Source organism: Polyodon spathula, chromosome 2 (genome assembly GCF_017654505.1).
Source record: "Polyodon spathula isolate WHYD16114869_AA chromosome 2, ASM1765450v1, whole genome shotgun sequence".
NCBI classification, from domain to species: domain Eukaryota; kingdom Metazoa; phylum Chordata; class Actinopteri; order Acipenseriformes; family Polyodontidae; genus Polyodon; species Polyodon spathula.
This window is the reverse complement of record NC_054535.1, coordinates 41,908,469-41,928,155: the sequence shown is the minus strand read 5'-3', so window position 1 is coordinate 41,928,155 and position 19,687 is coordinate 41,908,469.

Sequence of the window (19,687 nt, the reverse complement as noted above, 5' to 3'; positions counted from 1 at the left end):
ATCTCAAAAAGACAGGTATTCAAAATATTAGCAGCAGACCCATCACCCTGCTTGAGAGACAGGTAAAGCTGATTATCATCAGCATAACAGTGAAAATGAACTCCATATCTACAAATAATATTACCCAAAGGTAGCATATAAAGAGAAAATACATTTGGGCCAAGAATCGAACCCTGGGGGACCCAACCTTTTAACAAATTTTAACAAACTGAAACCTGTTGGAGTGATAGGACCGGAACCGGGACAGGACAGTATCTGACAGGCCCCACCATATATTCAAGGTAGTCAATTAAAACGGAGTGTTCAATGGCGTCAAAAGCTGCACTTAAATCTAGTATAGCAAGAACTGAAGGCAGAGGACCACAACACATCATTTACCACTCGAATGATAATAATTACCAATCATCCACATTTTCCCAAAGTTTACCAGAATAAAGGTAATGAATTCTGGGCTTATGAAAAGATAAACCCAAACCTTTCAAAGTGGCAGATTAATTTAAACCGTAAGTAACTTCATTTTCTTTAACTTAATATTAGAAGGTTACAATTATCCTAATAGGCACATTTGAAGAATATAGCGAGCGAGAGAAAGAAAACATTTTGTGAGGGCCTAGATAACCCTGATGTAATTAACAAAGTTCCCTTGAGTGCAGTAATAATACACTAGGGGAAAAAACTTCAAGGTTACACCTAAATTAGCTTTTTGCATCAAAACAATATCCTAAGCACATCACTGATTAAAAATAAATGTGCCTGTGATATTTGAAAAACTGTTTAATTTCATGTATTTCAAACAGCTTAAATGCAATTAGATCATTTTGAAGTACCTGTAATTGGAAATGGATACTCAGTTATGTTTTCCAGAAGTCTACTTAGTTAACCTGCTATGTACACCATAGCGGAGCAGCGTCTGTCATACTGCACCACTAAAAATACTGAGTTTGTCGGCGGTATTTTGCAACTTTTGTAGTGCTACAGCTTTCTTTGTGAATAGCTATTTATTGAGCTCTTATTTCACTGTTCAGTTCACAGTTCCTCTTTTGTTTTAGTGGTTCTTCTTATCACAGGTCAATGGTAATCAACAGGCAAATGGTTTCCATCAAATACCTGATGCAAAGAGAAACAAATGTATACATTATATGTAGGGATAACCACATTATCAACAATAAATCACTTGGTCGTGCACACAACTCAATTTGCAAGTACACTAGATGATTATGCAAGTTCAGGTCTAATTTGAATTATTTAGTTTTGAATGATTAAAATGCAAAAATCAAGATGACTGCATATATTTGGAATGTTTGTAATTTTTGTAATTCTTAATCTAGGCAGTTAAAGGACTGACCGGTACTCTCTGAAGAACCTTCCATACAGTTATATTTAATAGGCTTTATTAATTTGCATGACAAATGGGATGTAACTTGGTATGGGCGTTTATGTTCTTTAGCATTAGAATCTATGTCACAGTGACCTACTCATGCGTTCTGCCTAGATAATAAATTCTATGCATATTTGTTTAACCTTAATGTAGGTCATGATGACAGCAACATTTCTGTCCTGGTTGTGCTAATCATTAAAAAAAATAAATAAAAAGGGATAAGTTTTTTTATTTTTTTTATCCACTAGATGGTGATACTGTTCAACGAATTACAATGAAAGCTAAAATGATTTAGATTGTTTTGGTCGGGTTTGGACTGCAGGGATTCAGATGAATTTCATGTCCATTTAACTTTACTTAGCATTTAAAACATCCACACTTCCATTGTTTGCCTAATGGACATCCACAAGTTTTATTTTTCATCATGGATAATACTACCCTGAGTTTTCAGTTTAAGTCATTGGTCACACAGATGGATACCTCAAACTTCAGTTTGCAAACTAGCTTTATAGTTCATATCAATGGAATATGGGGTTTGTGTGTATTACTTAACCTACTGTTAATGCACTACTTTCGAATGTTTGAAACGTCAAGTACCTTCTGATGTACAATTGAATTAACTTGTACTTAAGTGAGTCGATAGCAGTGGTTGATGCCATTTTGTAAGACAAGTGATGTCGTCTGCCCTATCCTGAGCCATGTCGAAAGCTCTTCAGATTTTTGTAAATTTTCAGTGCTTAATTGCACAACTTATTTAGAAAATACACAGTGTAATTGAGGTTGGTCATTATACTTGGGGCATCAGTTGTACACCTTACGAATTCCTTGCATGCTTTGGAATTAGTAATTGTATTGTCTCTTTTAAAAAGCAAGCCCCCCATCTTTGTTTTGCATGCCTAACGTACCACACGGTTCCATACGAAGCAGTAAGTAAAAGAAAAAAAAGCAGTGCCACAATCTAGTGGGTGGTCTGGGATGAAACACAGAGGCATTGTCAGAGAGCCTTACACACAATCTATCCATTGTGCTCCGAGCTCATAGAGCCTTACGCGCAATCTATCCATTGTGCTGCGAGCTCAGAGAGCCTTACACATAACCTATACATTGTGCTGCGAGCTCAGAGAGCCTTACGCAATCTATACATTGTGCTGCGAGCTCAGGGAGCCTTACACGCAATCTATCCATTGTGCTGCGAGCCCAGAGAGCCTTACATGCAATCTGAGCGCAGAGAGCCTTAAGTGCAATCTATCCAGTGTGCTGCGAGCTCAGAGAGCCTTACCTGCAATCTATCCATTGTGCTGCGAGCTCAGAGAGCCTTACCCGCAATCTATCCATTGTGCTTCGAGCTCAGAGAGCCTTACATGCAATCCGAGCGCAGAAAGCCTTACATGCAATCTATCCATTGTGCTGCGAGCTCAGAGAGCCTTACGTGCAATCTATCCATTGTGCTGCAAGCTCAGAGAGCCTTACATGCAATCCGAGCTCAGAGAGCCTTACATGCAATCTATCCATTGTGCTGCAAGCTCAGAGAGCCTTACCCGCAATCTATCCATTGTGCTGCGAGCTCAGAGAGCCTTACGCACTATCTATCCATTGTGCTGCAAGCTCAGAGAAAGCTTGGGCTACAGGCAATGTGCCAACACATTGCAGGGAAACATGGATACCTGCAAATACCTTGAGTGATGAGACTTGGAAAGCGTTTTATATAGCACTTTTCATAGTGGACCACCATCACAAAGCGCTTTACAAGATATGAGACTAGGGTGTGTGAACTATGTATCTGTTGCAGTCACTTACAACAACGTCTCACCCGAGCTGGGGACCTCCTGGTTACAAGCCTGTTTCTTTAACCACTGGACCACACAGCCTCCTACAGAATATCAGATTTTGGAAACATAGGGGGGTTTCTGTCTGACCGTAAAACTTGCCTCTTTTGGAAGGATATCGCTGTAAACCCCAAACAAGCATCTGAGCCAAATTCCACACGATACGATTTATTTTAATGACCTAAACTGCAGCGTATCTAAAAAGTGAAGTCACCTTTCATCTTGTTCTGCTGCGCCATCCTTTCCATTCTGTTTTTATTGCATGTAATAATGATGTTAAAAAGTGGGCCAATCGATCACCCCTAGTTAAAAGACATCTGTATTTTAATCTGCCATTGTTTTTGCCTCTGAAATACACCCCAATATGTATGTAATTTTAATTTAACAGTAGATTGACAGTCTCGGATGCCAAAGGATTTATTAACACACAGGGCACTCACATTGCCAAGTCAGAAAGCAGCCTCTGAAAGGTTTGTATGAGGAAATATGAAAGTTCACAAAACAATGAAGCCATTTAATGTGTGCTGAGTCACACAAGTAGCTGGATGCTGAAGCTGACAGGTGATCCTTTTTTTGAAAGTGTAAATGAAGTCTGAACAGCACAGTGCCAAGGGGAATGTGGGAACTCTCAATTCTCTTTTTGAACAGCATATTTATTTACAGTATTTCTGGCACATGTATTAAGTAGTGTATTGACAGAATAGCTAGAGTTGTAAGGGCCTAGTGGTATGAAAGGATACGCATGATAGAAACCCACTGGCTGATTAATGTGTTATAGTTCAGTTCCCATCTGCAATGATTAATTTTTTCAGCATGAGATAACAAAACTTTTATGCGCCATTTGATATTATGTATCCCCCACTGTGGATGCGATCCCATCTGAAGGGGGAAATAATGGAGGCAGTATAATGGTTGTACATGTGTATGTATCTCACACTGTTTCACGTGTCTGGAGAACCGCTTATGAAATTGTCATCAAACTTGGAGTTAACATTATTCAGCATAAGTTGTTTAGAAAATAAGATTCTGGGGATATGGAGGGTGTCTGTCATTCCGTCCATCTGCCCACCTGTATGTCACACTTATATGTTTGCATCAATCCGGAGAACTGCTTATCCAATTGTAATGAAACTGGGTATTGTAATTATTTACCATCAGTTATTGAGATTATCAGATTCTGGAGGCATCAGTCTGTAGGTCATTTTTGCATGTATCTGGGGAATCGCTTGTCAATTGTGACTGAACATTTCATTGCCAGTTCTTATTCTATATTATTCTGTACTGTTGACACATGTCATGGCTGTCAACTTTTTCATCACACAGATAGTTCTTATTTACAGCCGTAGCCATGAGGGATGTATGTTACTGATGATTAAAACAGACATTTTAGCTATGGGCTTTTTATTAGCAGTTGTAAAATCCTAGCTTTTTTATTGGTTTGCAGAAAGCAAAAGTTATTCATGTTGTCAGACAATATTTGCTTAAAGTAGTTGCAGCTAACAAAATAATGCTATAAATCCGACCAGTTGTTCACTTCCAGTCAGTAACGGTCTCACTGGGAAGTTTTGAAGTGTAGGAGCGAACATGAGCATTTTAAATGTTATATTTTCATTTTAAAACATTGCATCAGATACTAAACCAGGCTAAAGAAAGTTCTAATTTTGTTTATTTCTTTTTTTCCAGGAAGTCTGTTTCTGCTTTACTTTCTAGATCATTTCATTCTAATCTTTTCAAAAGCAATCCTGGTAGTGGAGTTAGTGATCGTGGCAAATACTGGTCACAGCAGAAACACACAGTGAGACTGTGCTAGCTTGATACACAAAACATTAGTTTGATGCCTCCCAATTAAGACACTTACTATTCATTTACTCATTAAACCACTAATTAATTAATTTGGTGAATTAAGCAAATAAGGGTCTGACTGCCTGTGAACTATCACACTGTTATTTACCTAGGTTGTTATCAGATTATAATCTTGTGTTCAAAGCTTTCCTGGTAATTATACAGTAGATCTGTCTTTATCCTGCGAATCCTCAGTACAGATCATCTGCCTTCAAAGATGACATGCACACACTTCCACTTAGTATAATTTACACTTATGTTATATGTAAGTAATCCTCTGATTTACACTGCTTGCCATACATAACTCTCTGTGCTTGCCTATGGTAAACCCTATTTTCATTATCTTTTACTACACATTAAGTAGAATTCCTTCATTGAATCAATGCCAGATAAGATACTGTATATTTTGTAACCCAGAGCTTGTGATCCATAGTAGTTACTGTAATGTAAATAACAACTCTGCATTTAACATTTTTATTTGAGTAAGAAAAAAAAATCAACATTTAATTACAACCCAAGATACACAGTGAAGCACTTTGGGTCTATATTTCTCATTATTAGGCTCAGGACCACTAGGGGGTGGGCTTTAATTAAACTGGACATCAAGCTACACTAAAGACACTGGATAGATATAATGTCACCCCCCAACCAGCCCTGCTAACTAATTCCAACTCTCTCTTACAATCCCAGTCCTAAATAGGTGTTTCTTATTTGCCCTAAATCTAATCCTGTGAGCACTGTGTTCTGCAGAACTAAAGCCCATAGACTGTTGTAAAAAGGTTCCTGACACATCACAATACACAATATAACGTTATCCCTTAAACAGAATAAAGAACAGCACAGTAGTGAAATCACTGTTTCAGCTATCGTTACCTGAATTCTTCTTCTTCTTCTTCTTTTTCAAATGTAAGTGAAAGCCAGACCACAGTAAATGACTGAAAGAAAAATCTACATTTGCCAGGATATAGTGATATTGCTAGTTCTAATAAGAGGTATAAAATGGATTTTAAAATTATACTTTTCACTCTGAGCACTGAACCGAATATTGTTCAACTTATTTTCATATTTGTGATATGGTTGCTGCAAAACTAAACTTACAACAAGAACATATCTAGCATTTCATTGTTTTGTCAACAGGTCTCTTTCCTTGCGGTAGGACTAGTGAATAGAGCGATGTGTCATTTCTTGCTGCAGTAGCACATTGCCACCTACTGACCAATATTTACTAAGTCACTGTATCTGCAATAATGATAATGCATTGTGTAACTGTATGACCTCTTCCTGAACCTTCCCCTGGGACTATCACTCCCATAATAATGTGGTGGGTAGAGCAGCAAACCCACTACTCACATACAAATGACAGAGAAAGAGAAAAGATGGATAGGGGGGAGCAGAATGGAAGACACTTAACTAAAACAGATGTCTCTCCCCTGACAGAACACACCTTAATTAATAGCGTACATTTTAAGTTGATGTTTTTCTTCTCATCTATAGAATTAATTGACATACAATTGTGTGAAATTGGTTTACTTATTAGGATAGGTTTGGAAACATTTGAAATGAACCCTTACAGTGCCCCCTGTTTTTTCCATGATTTGTTCATTAACAATTTTGGTTAATTCATTGTTAGGCAGTTCATGTACTTTACAATATATGTTACTTCAATTACTCCCTTTCCTCAGTATTTCATGCTTTTTTTTCATGAGCTGCAAGGGTTAAATATTATTGCACTAGATGGTTAACATGTGTTTCTGTTAGTAGTGTACCATTCGTTGACTCCAATTATGTGAGTTGCTAATAAAAAATAAAAAAAGCTATGCAAATTAAAGTGCAAGAGTTAAGAACTGCACTTAACCAAAACTCGCTAATATTATTTACAAGGCAGTTTCATTGCTGAATGTGTTTTAAATGTGTTGCATATGATGTGTAGCATATAAACAAAATATACTTTTTAGCAGGAGTCTGTGTGTGATGCAGTTCTAGGCCACTTTCAAAAATTGCTGGTTGTAGAAATGGATTGACAATTAGACTTTAACAATATAAGTGTGAGTGGTAATTATTGGAGACTAGGTGATGCAGTGAATTAATAGTCTGGCCTTTACCTCAAAATGCTGGCAAAGATTACCCTCAGTGGAAAGTGGACCACATCATAAAACCAATACACAGCAACAATTGCTACCAGACATTGCAAGCAGTCTTCAAACATGAGGCCAAGGTGCATGGAGACTAAACTCCCTTAATCTCTGAGGTGGTCCCCCTAGGAGGACTGAGGCATGCTTCTAGGATAACATAGATAAATCACATTAGCAATACTTGTGCTATCCTTTCTCTATGGCAGCCCCCTGCATTAGTTAATAAACCTGATCAATAGTGAAACAGCAACAGAGAATGAGTCTAGGATATTAAAGTGCATTAAAACAGGTAAGAAATGAAATATGCTGAAGATGTAGATGGTATAAAGCTTTGGATGGGGGTGTTGTCATTCTAGTAAAATTAGGACTTTGGGCAGACAGAAGAGTAGGTCAATGGCACTTGTTTGGCAATCCATGTCCATGGTACAGATGTACCACTTAGTTGATGCCAAAGAGGATGGTGAAAATATTGGCATGATAGCAATATCAGGCCATAAAAGCTACATTTCTGAACTGACCAACAAGGAAAGTAAAAATCAGTGTTCGGATTTATATGTGGCACCCTGCTGTGTAAGTTGGACCTGAGCTACAGTACTTTTCTGCTCCAGTTATTTGAGACAGTGGTGTTACTGACCTATAGTTGGGCATGAAATGGATACTTCGATATGTATTTGTCCCCAGGCTACCACTGCTGAATCAATTTCCAGCTTTACTGCTTAGCTTTTACTGTAACAATAGCACAGTGAGTAGCAGAATTAGATTTGTTGTTTATACTTTATTTATTTTAATGATTGTGATAGGGTGGGCTTGTTTTAAGGTTTTCACACGCAGGTGGAATTTTGGAGCTCCCAATTTAGTCTTTCTCTCTGGCTTTGTACCTCATGCAATAAACATAATCTAAATTAAGAAGCAAGATGGCACTACTGTGTCTAAAAAGGCAGCTGAAGCTTCACCAAACTCAAGCATCATAACTGAACAGCAGCCGAGCATTGAGAGCTTTATTTTAGGGCTCTGATGAACACTGGGACCATGTAAAACGAGGCTTTGAAGCAGAGATCAAATTTGTTTTTGTGAACATACTTGTGGAAATGTGTTATGTGTGCCAGTGTGTCCACTGTCCATGTGCATGCAATTATGTTGGAGTGTTTGTGTATGCGATTGAACTTTGCTATATAAATTTTACAGATGGCAATATGTAGCTTTAAACATTGCATTGAGTATTCATTTTCGATGTAGAAAAAGCAAAGCCTGGGATTGTTATTCCTTATTCTATGTATCATAGCAAGTTAATAGACATTAATTTTAACTCACATGACAATCATTTTAGGTCACAGCATGACCATTTGTTGATTCCTTATTTTACACAAAAATTGTAAAAGTTAAATCAAGTAACATCACGTAACATCATGTAACAGGTGCTTTACAATAGCAATACAACAAATTATGCATTTGTGCCAGGCTCACACATCTGCCATTTTCAAAGCATATCTATAAAATATATCCACTGGTCTAGTCGGTCCCTTGTAAAAGTTTACCACAGTATTTTTTCAGTTTTCCCATGCTTTTCCCATGCTTATGCTATGCATTCATTCACCATAGTTTACTCTGGTTTTCTATGTTTATATCAATATGCTTTACGATACCTCACTATTCTTCACAATGCATACCTGTGCTTTGCCATGCTTTCACTATGCTCTATTACACTTTTCTATGCTTTTATAAGGAGTGTACCATTGTCAATCAGAAGTGCATACAGTGAGTAAGCTCTCAGCAGCTTTATTTAAATACTACATCAAGCTGTTCCTATATTACTGTTGCACAATTATATTCAATTTTACACTAAGAATTGTTTGGCTTTCCGTTTACCGTAGTCTTGTATAATTTATCCTACTGCTACTCAGCTAAAGTGTTTATTTACATTTCCAATATTTTTTATGTTAAAAAATATTTTCAAATTGTATTCGGATTTTACTGCAAGGCCACTGGTGTACTTCATAATCACTGTTAATAAATAGTGTATTACTTTTTTTTTTTTAATACTTTGAGTAATTTGTTTGTCAGCTACATGCTCTGGTGTAATTGTAGCCAAGTGGAATGATTGAACACTGCTTTTCGAGGTAAAAGGTTTACATTCCTTTCACCTGCGTGCTAATACAGATTAACCTGAACCTCCTCTGCGTGTCAGGCTGTAATACAAGAATCTCATACCTCAAATACCTGCGCTATTGTGTGCTCTGCCCCTAAACTATGATTTAGACAACCCTACAAACACACAGAGAAAGTGTTGTTATTATTGTGGTATATCTACTCTACTCAAACCTCACCCAAGCGCGCCTTATGCACAATGCACAATACCATGTAAACTGTTTCAAGTTCAAGACTGTTTCAGAAATTGCTGTAGAGCACATATAATAAGAAGGTTTTGGTCTGTAGTGCAAACCTCATTAAACTCCAAACACTAATGCAGGTGGTCAAAATGTTTGTATACTAGACTATGGGCATTTTGTCAGAGAGTTTATTACAGTCTGTAATTTACACCTATATTTTAATGAAGGGAAAATGGAGAAAATGTTTCACCTCAGAATGTATGGAGGCACCTGTCTGTACATACTGAGATTATCTGTCATGTTGATCTACTCATTTTATGTTTACAGTGATGGCTAGGTAAATAAATGTTGCTGTCTTGTTATAATTCTGTAGCTGGAAACCACTATTTAGAGTTCAGTAGTTCAGGATACAGCCCCAAGACACAGGCTGGACGAGGCGATAGGACAAGAACAAGAACAAAAGGCTGTGGTGACTGTGGGAGGTGGAGGGAAGTGAATCAATTGCACATGCGGCGGTGCACATGTCTGGTTTATTTATGGTCTCCTGATTGGTTAGTAGAGGATGGAATGAGTGTGGGTACAGTCCTTCCTCCTCCACTGAAGTTATAGACTTTGCTATAGTGCAATAATGGGTTCTGCATCTTCAGAATGAAATGGCTTTATGGGAAAAATTGGAGCCACAGCTGTACTACCTATATGATACTGGTTGTAATTTTAAAGTATTTTTTACTAAATACCTGCAGCTCTTATACACATCGGACTCTGACTTTACATAAGCTAATAGGACCTCTTCAGCTACCTTACAAAGTCCTCATCACACCTATTTTAGCCCTTTAATTTGAAGTTTTTGTCAGGAAGAAGTGGATGTCTTTGGCTGTTTAAAGTGTAATGACAGGGTTTACCCCTTATGAAAGTACTTAACAGGAACCTACAATTAACCTTGAAGGTAGAAAATCACGGTGATCATTCTGCAGCTTGTGCCAGGGTGATTATCTTTTTTTTTTCCTTTGATGAAACATTTACATACAGCATTTTGTGATTTTATTTAGACTTCTTGCTGCTTTGAGTAATTATAACAAGTTTATGACCTAGTTTAAAACAGAGTGCACAAGGAGTGGGGGAAGAGGTGTGGTACATTCCTTGTGCAAAGTAAACAAACTGGACTGTCAAGAGTGCTTGCATTGTGAGTACGGTGTATATATAGCTAACGTTTTGAAACGGAATTACTTTTGATTAAAGTGTAACATTTAGACGTGTGTAAAACGCTGCAGTTTGCTTTCCAATGTGTGTGTGTGTGTGTGTCTGTATATGTGTATATATATATATATATATATATATATATATATATATATATATATATATATATATATATATATATATATAGAACGCTTTTTTGCGCACTTGAGGTTTGAATGAAAACTCTCCAGTGTGAAACAACATTTGTGTGAGGTGTACGTTATATATCGAACAAAAACTATTCAACATGGGAATATGTTATGACAAGTCATATTAAGTATTAAAATAACACATCCTTTGTTTTTTTTTTTTTTTTTTTTTTTTTTTGCAAGTTGATTCATGCTGCCAATTAAAACGATAAACGTGGTGCCGTGGCGTTGCCCAAGGAGATTAATATAAAATGTGAGCTGCCGCTGTGGTGACTTCATTGTGCTATTGTCTTGTCTTGTAGTACTGTACTGTTTGTTTTTCAAAGCGAATCTGTCTCTTTAAGAAATGTAAGGTGGGTGAGCCCCCTCTCTGACGCACGCCTGGTATGCAAACTTATACATTTTGCAACAACGTGTCTCAGGCACAAAACTCTTATAGAAGCTATTGTCAGGTCATTTTAATTATGATGCGCATTTAGTTTGTAGCAGAAGCTGGCGCTCCCTGACTGAAGAAGGACTACACCTAATCAAAAGGGGAGGTAATCAGGGTAAAAAGACAGTTCAGCTTATGAGTGATTCAACAATACAGTAGGCTTCATTCTTATTTAACGTTAGACTCATTATAGATAAACACTTGTCAAGAAAAATCACGAACATTATTAATCGTCAATTGGAGATGGCAGCAATCCGCTGGAGAAGAGTTGTTGGGATTTTGGTTACAGTATCTACTTTATCGTGCAAGGTAAGATTTACAGTACCATTAATATTTGCTTTCGGAAGCGAGTTAAAGCATCTTTGTATATTATTTTAGAATAGTCATAGCAGTGGTAATACAGGCTAGCAAGCTGTGCACCTGTATGATTGCATTCTGTTCAGAGAACGCACTGGCATGCTGCACACGGAATATACATAATGAAGATCTTAAGATTTACGCTGCACTTTGATTGGAATTGAAATGAAACCTCTTTGGTTTGAGCTATCCACTATCAAAGGAAGGGTACAGTGCCACAGCTGTAAAAATGTGTTTAATAATTCTAACTATTGTGAAAATGTCATTATTACGCAGATGAAACGCTGTATTACATAATCCGTTAACAAACGACGTTAACAGCACCTGCTACCTGTCCTGCGGTGGATTTCCTTTTGCAGGTGTCTGAGGCCTTTCAGAATTAGAAAATGGCAATTACATTTACAGAAATTTCATTTTTCAGGTTTCACATTTATTTATTTATTATGCTGAGAATACAGCCGCCTCACAACCCAGAATGTTTACACGTTGAAACATGTGCTACAGCTTGCCCCCCTTGTCCCTTCAAAAATCACTGTACTAATGTATTTAGCATATTAACAGTATTACTGCGGTGCGCCAGTCATCATAGCTAAGCAGTAGTACAGCATTGCACCGAATTTACCGTGACATATATTGAAATATGAGAACGTTTTAACAGCTTCAAGTTACTTTAAGTTTTATGGAGTTGTATTGCTGCAAATCAAATATCGTCTACAACTGTGTGCCCTCTTAAAATGTGATTTTTTTTTTTTTTTTTTAAATACGTATACTGTATGTGTCAATTACACAGGTGTATTGACCCATGAATGTATCCTAGTTTTGTCTCTAGGCACAGTTTTCCTATGGGGCTTATTGAAAGTGGAGCGTTCCATAAGTAGTAATGGTGTTTAAAAAATTTTATTAGTAGAATTTCAGTCAAACATATCTATTAACACCTCTCTCGTATCTGTGTGTGTGTATGTGCATAAGAGTTTTGTACATATTACATGTGAAGTGCATTCCCATTACAAACAGTCTTTATAGTGGAGTCAGGTAATTTGCGTTGAATTAAATCTCTTCTAGAGTAGTATTGCATACCAGAATAGTAAGTTTGCAGCACACAGGTACAAAGTACCTGTCTTTTAGAGCTGTGTGTCACTAACACAATTTATCTAACAGGTTTTTCTTTGTATATTATGAATGATTCATCATCTGTAATATTTGCTTTCAGTGAAGGATGTTTAAACTGCTCTATTCAAGTGGAATGGCCATATCCTATCCTCCTTGGACAGGCTCTGACCGTTCATTTATAGAACAGTGTCAAGTTGTCCCAGATTTTTTAAACATAAATAAATGACAGCAGTTGGCTCTGCCTCTGCACTAGATAACACCCCTGTGTAAGCTATATGGTCTGTTGCCAAGATGAGGTTTAACTCTTTCACTGCTGCACCGAAGTCCTCCTTCACAAAGCAATAACTATTCAAAGTTGCTTAGCGCTGAAGAAGCGCTGGCAACCTTCCTTGTGGGTTGCTCCATTGAAATGAGAAAAGAATTACAATTTGACTGACAAAGTGAGTTCCTTCTATAATGGTCACAGACTCAAATGACCTTAAAAGACCTGACAGTATCTGAAGTAATTTGGTATCTTTCTCTACATGTTGTATTGTCAAATCCGGTAGGTATGCATTTTAGTAGGAGAAAGATTACATAATAAAGATATTTCTTACAAGGTAATAGAGCTTTCTCATTGGCTGAGGAACTTGCCTTTCAAGTTTATAGTTTTTTAAACAAAATATGTTTTTACATGGTACATTTTCTTAACTACAGCATAGCTCCACTATAGTCACACAGTACTATGTAACTATGCATGCAATTGTAGTGTAGCTATAGTGACACTTTTTATTATTAAAATGTTAACATGAGAGAGGACACCACCATATTTTATTGGCATTACATCACATGTAAATGAAAAAAAAAGGTGTATGTGAATAAGTAGTAAGTTATATTCATTTGACAATAATAATAATAATAATAATAATAATAATAATAATAATAATAATAATAATAATAATAATAATAATAACTGTGTCTAAAAGAATTGGACTAATAGAAGGAGATATTGATACTTCTATTAAGTTGCACCATCTTGCTTTAGGGATGTACTGTCCCTATTGAAACTGGAGATCTATGCAGCACAGGAGACACAAGAGGGCGCTTGATGTGTGTCGCAACAGATTAGAATTATTACTTTAATACTTTTTAGTTACAGTAATAGATCCCTGAATTACTGCTTCAACCCGTCATTACGTTTAACATGGTGTGGTCCTTCAGAAGTATTTAAGTAAAATTTATTTGTTTTATGTCATGACTAGTCATTAATATCAACTAGTAAAAACTTGCTTGTATAATGTGCCAATTGAATAGCTTTACCCGGTGTTACTGAACTCACCAGAAAGATGGTATTCAAAATAACCTTTCTGTGCAAATGTAAAATGTAAGAATCATTTACTGTACCATAATAAATGCATTAAAATGTTACATGAAAGATTATGGAAGTCCAGCAGGGATATCAAAAGGTGTATTATGGACATTTATTCTCATAGAGGGTAAGGAAGCCATCCAGTCTCACCCTTTGAGTATGTCTGCAAAGATGAGTGCTTTCCAATTCAGAATTGTGTGGTGGTTTTGAGATGTGGACAACCATTCACTTAAGCAATAACTACTGTGCACAAGAATTGGGGATATTATACTAGCGAAGCCTTATAGTTATAGCTTTTATTTGACAGGGGTTTTGATGTTTTCTTTTGAAGTTCCTGGAGTTAAGCTTCCGCTCCGACTTGATTTAGTCATTCTGCCATTTTGTGTTATTGCAGGGTAATAGAATTTGCAATCACAATGAAAGGGAATGTTCCAGTTTCTGGATTTGTTACCTAAGCAAACAGGCTCGTTCTTAAAGAGCCATTGGTCTCTCCCGAACTCCAGCCATTCTTTTGTTCCTGTATTGAGCTTCAGATGGTCCTTTACCCATTCATTTAGTTAGTCATGTACCCATTCATATCAGAAAATGAAGAGTCACAGTAGGGAAAGGGATTTACCTTATAAACTGGCTCAAGAGGCTGGTATTGAAGACCTAGATGGTGCATAGAGAATGAAAAGGGAGTTATTTTGTCAGTTACACAATACACAATAGCATTTCTAAATAATTATTCTAGGATCTCATTTAACAGCACAATGCATGCCACTCTTCACACCCTTGAATCTACACAGAAAGACTCCCCCCCCCCCCCCCTCCCAGCCCCCAATTAGCTCAGTGTTATTCTAAGAGTTCCCCGAGTAGAAATGCATGGATGCAGAGGCACACCAGTCCCCGATGAGATCATCACTCCTTAGACACATTCTAAAGTTTAATAGACAGCTTAATAGAGCTTGATTTGACTGTAATTTGTGGGTGTATACAAGTGATTTTCAAAAAACTTGCTCAGAACATAATTTGGCTTCCGTACACAGGTCTATTAAGCCATCTGTGATCGTTGGTCCACACACTTTTCTGTTGCCTGCGAGTTTGTAAACCTGCACAAGGCAACGTGTTCGAGGATTGTTGAGCACTATTGTCCAGAATAGTTAAGTTCTCAATTTGTTGTCTGATATTTTTAAATCATACATGGGGAATTCACTTACAACATGTTGTAGACAGTAAATTGACCCATATATGATGGCCTTCAGGATTCTAGAAATTGCTTCATCCACATGGAGGAGAGGGGCATGAACCAAAACAAATGTTTTACAGGTCAGCAAAAATATAGTGTGGTTAGTGATTGAAAATAATTTCAATCTGGCTTAGATGTGTTAGATTCAGTTTAATTGTTCCTAAACTTTTACATTTAGGGATTAAACATGCTTAAATGTTAAATTGATTGTGTAATTCTCTATGTAGCTTTCAATAATGCTGTTTTGAAGAAAAAAAAATGCTTTAGCAAACATGTATTAGTAAAATAATGAATGCTTTATCAAAACATGATGTCTAGTAGTGTCTGGTTGAAGAAATATCTTACTTTACTGACCTTACTTTCAGGAAACCTGTTACTGTTTAATTTCACTGTTTTCATTTCACCTCATTATTGTTAATGAGTCGCCATGTCACTGGCTGCAAAACATGTCAGTCAATAAAGAAGCAGCTGGTGACTTTAATGACTTTAAAGAAGGCATTGAGGCGTGGGGTCAACTTCCCAATGCAAGTGAAATGACCAACGAAGTGCAAGACTCCCTGAAAGCAATCCTCGTAAACATATTCTTTTGTAGGACCAGATATCATGTTTTAAAATGAAAAGCATGTGTTTCTTTTGGAATTGCACCTCTGAGACCTATCGAGCAAGTGGAAGTGCATGACACGTTCTGTTTTGTTAGCTACAACCACTTTAAAACACTGAGAATCTTCTAACCAGTTGGAAAATATATACTACTATAAGTGCAGAACATTTGTGTAAGGAAGATACTTTGGATTAATATTGAATAAATTACCTTACATATGCATCTTACTGTATAAACACTAAATCTATATTTGACATGTAGGACAAATTCACTTGGGAAACCTTTTAAACGTCTAACATCCCTAATTACCATCCCTAATTTGGTTGCAGTTGTACTATGAGTTATGGGGGTAACAACACATCACTGTTGCACAAACTGGCTCTTTTACAGGCAGTCAGAGTTTTGCTTGGATGGTGATTCCTCCAGGGAAGAGTTGAGACACTTTGGCACAGCGTTGTATGCTTTCATTTCAGCCTAGCCATCTCTCATGGACATTAAACAAATAACTGTGAAGTGTTTAAGGTAGGCACTCTACAAACTGGCATAACAAGAACAGTAGTAGACAGTACATATAATAATACTGTGGTTTTTAGACTGTTGTGTTTTATTTATAGGCCTATTGAACTTGTCATACCAGTTTTAGGAATATTCCTGTGTACATAAGCTTAAATCATATGTGCTCTGTTTACTGCTATTAAATTGAACTACTAAAAAACATTGTCAGTGCCTGCTTCTGCCTGGGTTCTATTATGTATTCAGAAATGTGGCAGTGAATTTGTAAGCCTCGCAGTTTGGTATGCCAGTTGCCATATGTTCACTGGGCTGCAGTTTAAGCACCTCGGTTTTGCTGCACTTCATTGCTTGTATGTACTGTGCTGGCTACAGCTCCTTTGTAAAAATGAAACATGTTACCTTTAATAGTTCATATTTATTTTAGTATGTTATCCTTAAAATATCAAGAGTGTGTGGATATGGTTTGGCCCAGTGGATTAGGATGAAGACACAGAGCCTTTCTCCTTTGGGTTTTTGTTTCCCTCGTAACTATACTAACCAATACTCTTACCTACAAAGCAGGGCTTCCCAAACCTGATCCGCGGGACCCCAGTGTCTTCTGGGTTTCATTGCAACTGAGCTCTCAATTATTTTACAAGACCCTTAACTGAACTGATAATTTGCTTAATTTGACCTTTTTAATTGTTCTTAGCTCCTAAAAAGTTGCAGAGTTCAAGTTACTCGTAAAATGTTATAACTAAGTTGAAATCTGCAACTGTTTAAGAGCTGAAAACAAGTAATAAGGTCAAATTCAGCAAATTATTAGTTCGATTAAGGGTTCAGTTAAGTAACTGATAGCTCAGTTGGAATGAAAACCAGACACATGGGATCCCCAGGACCAGGTTTGAGAAGCCCTGATCTAAAGGCTCCCATGAGATGTTGCTCATTGGTACACTTGAGCTCTTGAATAGAAGAATATTTAATCCATATGTATAGCTGGAAAACATTAAAACATGTGCTTGAAGGTTTTTATTTAATTACCCCATATTCTAATAAGACACTTTAAATCAGGCACTATCACCTGGTAATTTTGCTGTCAGGTAGTGGTAACACTGGAAAAGGTACAGTACAGGCCCACAGAATAATCTGGCCCACTATATATTTTTATAAATCCAGTGGCATCAGCATTGCTTCTTCAACAGCACTTAATTTCAGTTGCTTCTTCATATTTAAATTATTAGGAAAACTCACGAAGAATCTAACGGTACCCTTCACTTTGACTTAACATGGCTACCACATTGTAATCATGTGACTTTTTTTTTTTCAGATGATAAAGACCTCAAAATAAAAATTAATTAAGGGCCACGGGGAAAACTGTACGCAGTACTGTATTCAGAAATGTGTATTGCTTTTAAAACTGTGTGCATGTGTAGGTGAAGAGGGGAAACGTGGGGATGTCCGAGGTTGCTGAAAATGTAATTATTAAACCTTATTATTGTTGTTGAGTTCTAATAGAGCTCTAGCCACAACCACATTTTTTCCTGGTTTTAAAAAAAGTGGGTCTTATCCAGTCCTCCCATTGTATCTGTCAGAACTGACCTTTCCCATTTAAAAATCAGATATTCAAATCTACTGTCAGATTGCTAGCTGGCATGGTAACATTTAGGTTTACATTGCAGTCTTGCTTTAAAATCGACATTAAAAACAGTCCAATTGTATTATCTCAACCGATGCGTATTTAATGTATTTGCTGTCATGAAGAACATAATGTATACTCGCCCATATATACATAACTATTTTGAATGAAAGCTATTTGGCATTGGGGTATTGGAAAAACACTTGACATTTAACTTTTTTTTTCCTCAACGATTACACTATGTAACACAATTTTTGTTCCTGGGTAGTAAGTGTTATTTCCTAATTGCTTATGCCTCAAAAGTATAGAAAATGGCTATTATTCCCCACAAACTTTGCTTTTGTGACCAGGACAGTGATATTTTGAAATTTACCTATTTCCAATGAGAAAACAGGCGAATTTGTGTCTTTTCGTTCACATAAAGTCAGAAAAAAACAACATATGAATCCAAATTAACATGTATTTATACTAAAGTAATACAGAAATGACTACAAAAGATTTAGAAGTGAGTAGTTTTTCGAGATTTACGATTATACTGTAAATCACTTTCACGAATCAGCCCCCAAATGTAGTCTCCCATCATGTTCTCGTTATACTGTCCTTGGTAGCGGCGTCCAATATATCCTGGTGGAAGCGCTCGCCTTGCTCCTCCGAGTACGCTCCCATGTTCTCCTTGAATTTATCAAGATGAGCATGAAGGATATGGACTTTGAGAGACATCCTACAGCCCACTGTGCTGTAGTTCTTCGCCAGAGTCTCAACCAGCTCCACATAGTTTTCGGCCTTGTGATTGCCCAGGAAGCCTCGAACCACTGCGACAAAGCTGTTCCAAGCCGCTTTCTCCTTACTAGTGAGCTTCTTGGGGAATTCATTGCACTCCAGGATCTTCTTTATCTGTGGTCCGACGAAGACACCAGCTTTGACCTTTGCCTCAGACAGCTTAGGGAAGAAGTCTTGAAGGTACTTGAAGGCTGCCGACTCCTTATCTAGAGCTCTGACAAATTGTTTCATAAGGCCCAATTTGATGTGCAGTGGTGGCATCAGCACCTTCCGGGGGTCCACCAGTGGCTCCCACTTGACGTTGTTCCTCCCCACAGAGAACTCGGTCCACTGTGGCCAGTCCCGCCTGTGGTAGTGTGCCTTGGTGTCCCTGCTGTCCCAAAGGCAAAGATAGCAGGGAAACTTGGTAAAACCGCCTTGGAGACCCATCAGGACTGCCACCATTGCAGCCTCTTGATGCCATCTCAGAAAAATGCAGATATGTATCCACTTAGGCAGCTGGAACTAAACTGAACTGGTGGGCTTAAGGCCCCTGTATTTATACTACTATTTATATTACTGGAAAGTTCTAGAAAGTTCTAGAAGTTACTCCAAGTTTACTCAGCACTGAATTTATCTGGAATGTTCTGGAAAATAGGTAAATTTCAAAATATCACTGTCCTGGTCACAAAAGCAAAGTTTGTGGGGAATAATAGCCATTTTCTATACTTTTGAGGCACAAGCAATTAGGAAATAACACTTACTACCCAGGAACCAAAAAAAAAAAAAAAAAAATTTGTTACACGGTGTTACATTAAAGCAAAGCCCATTGT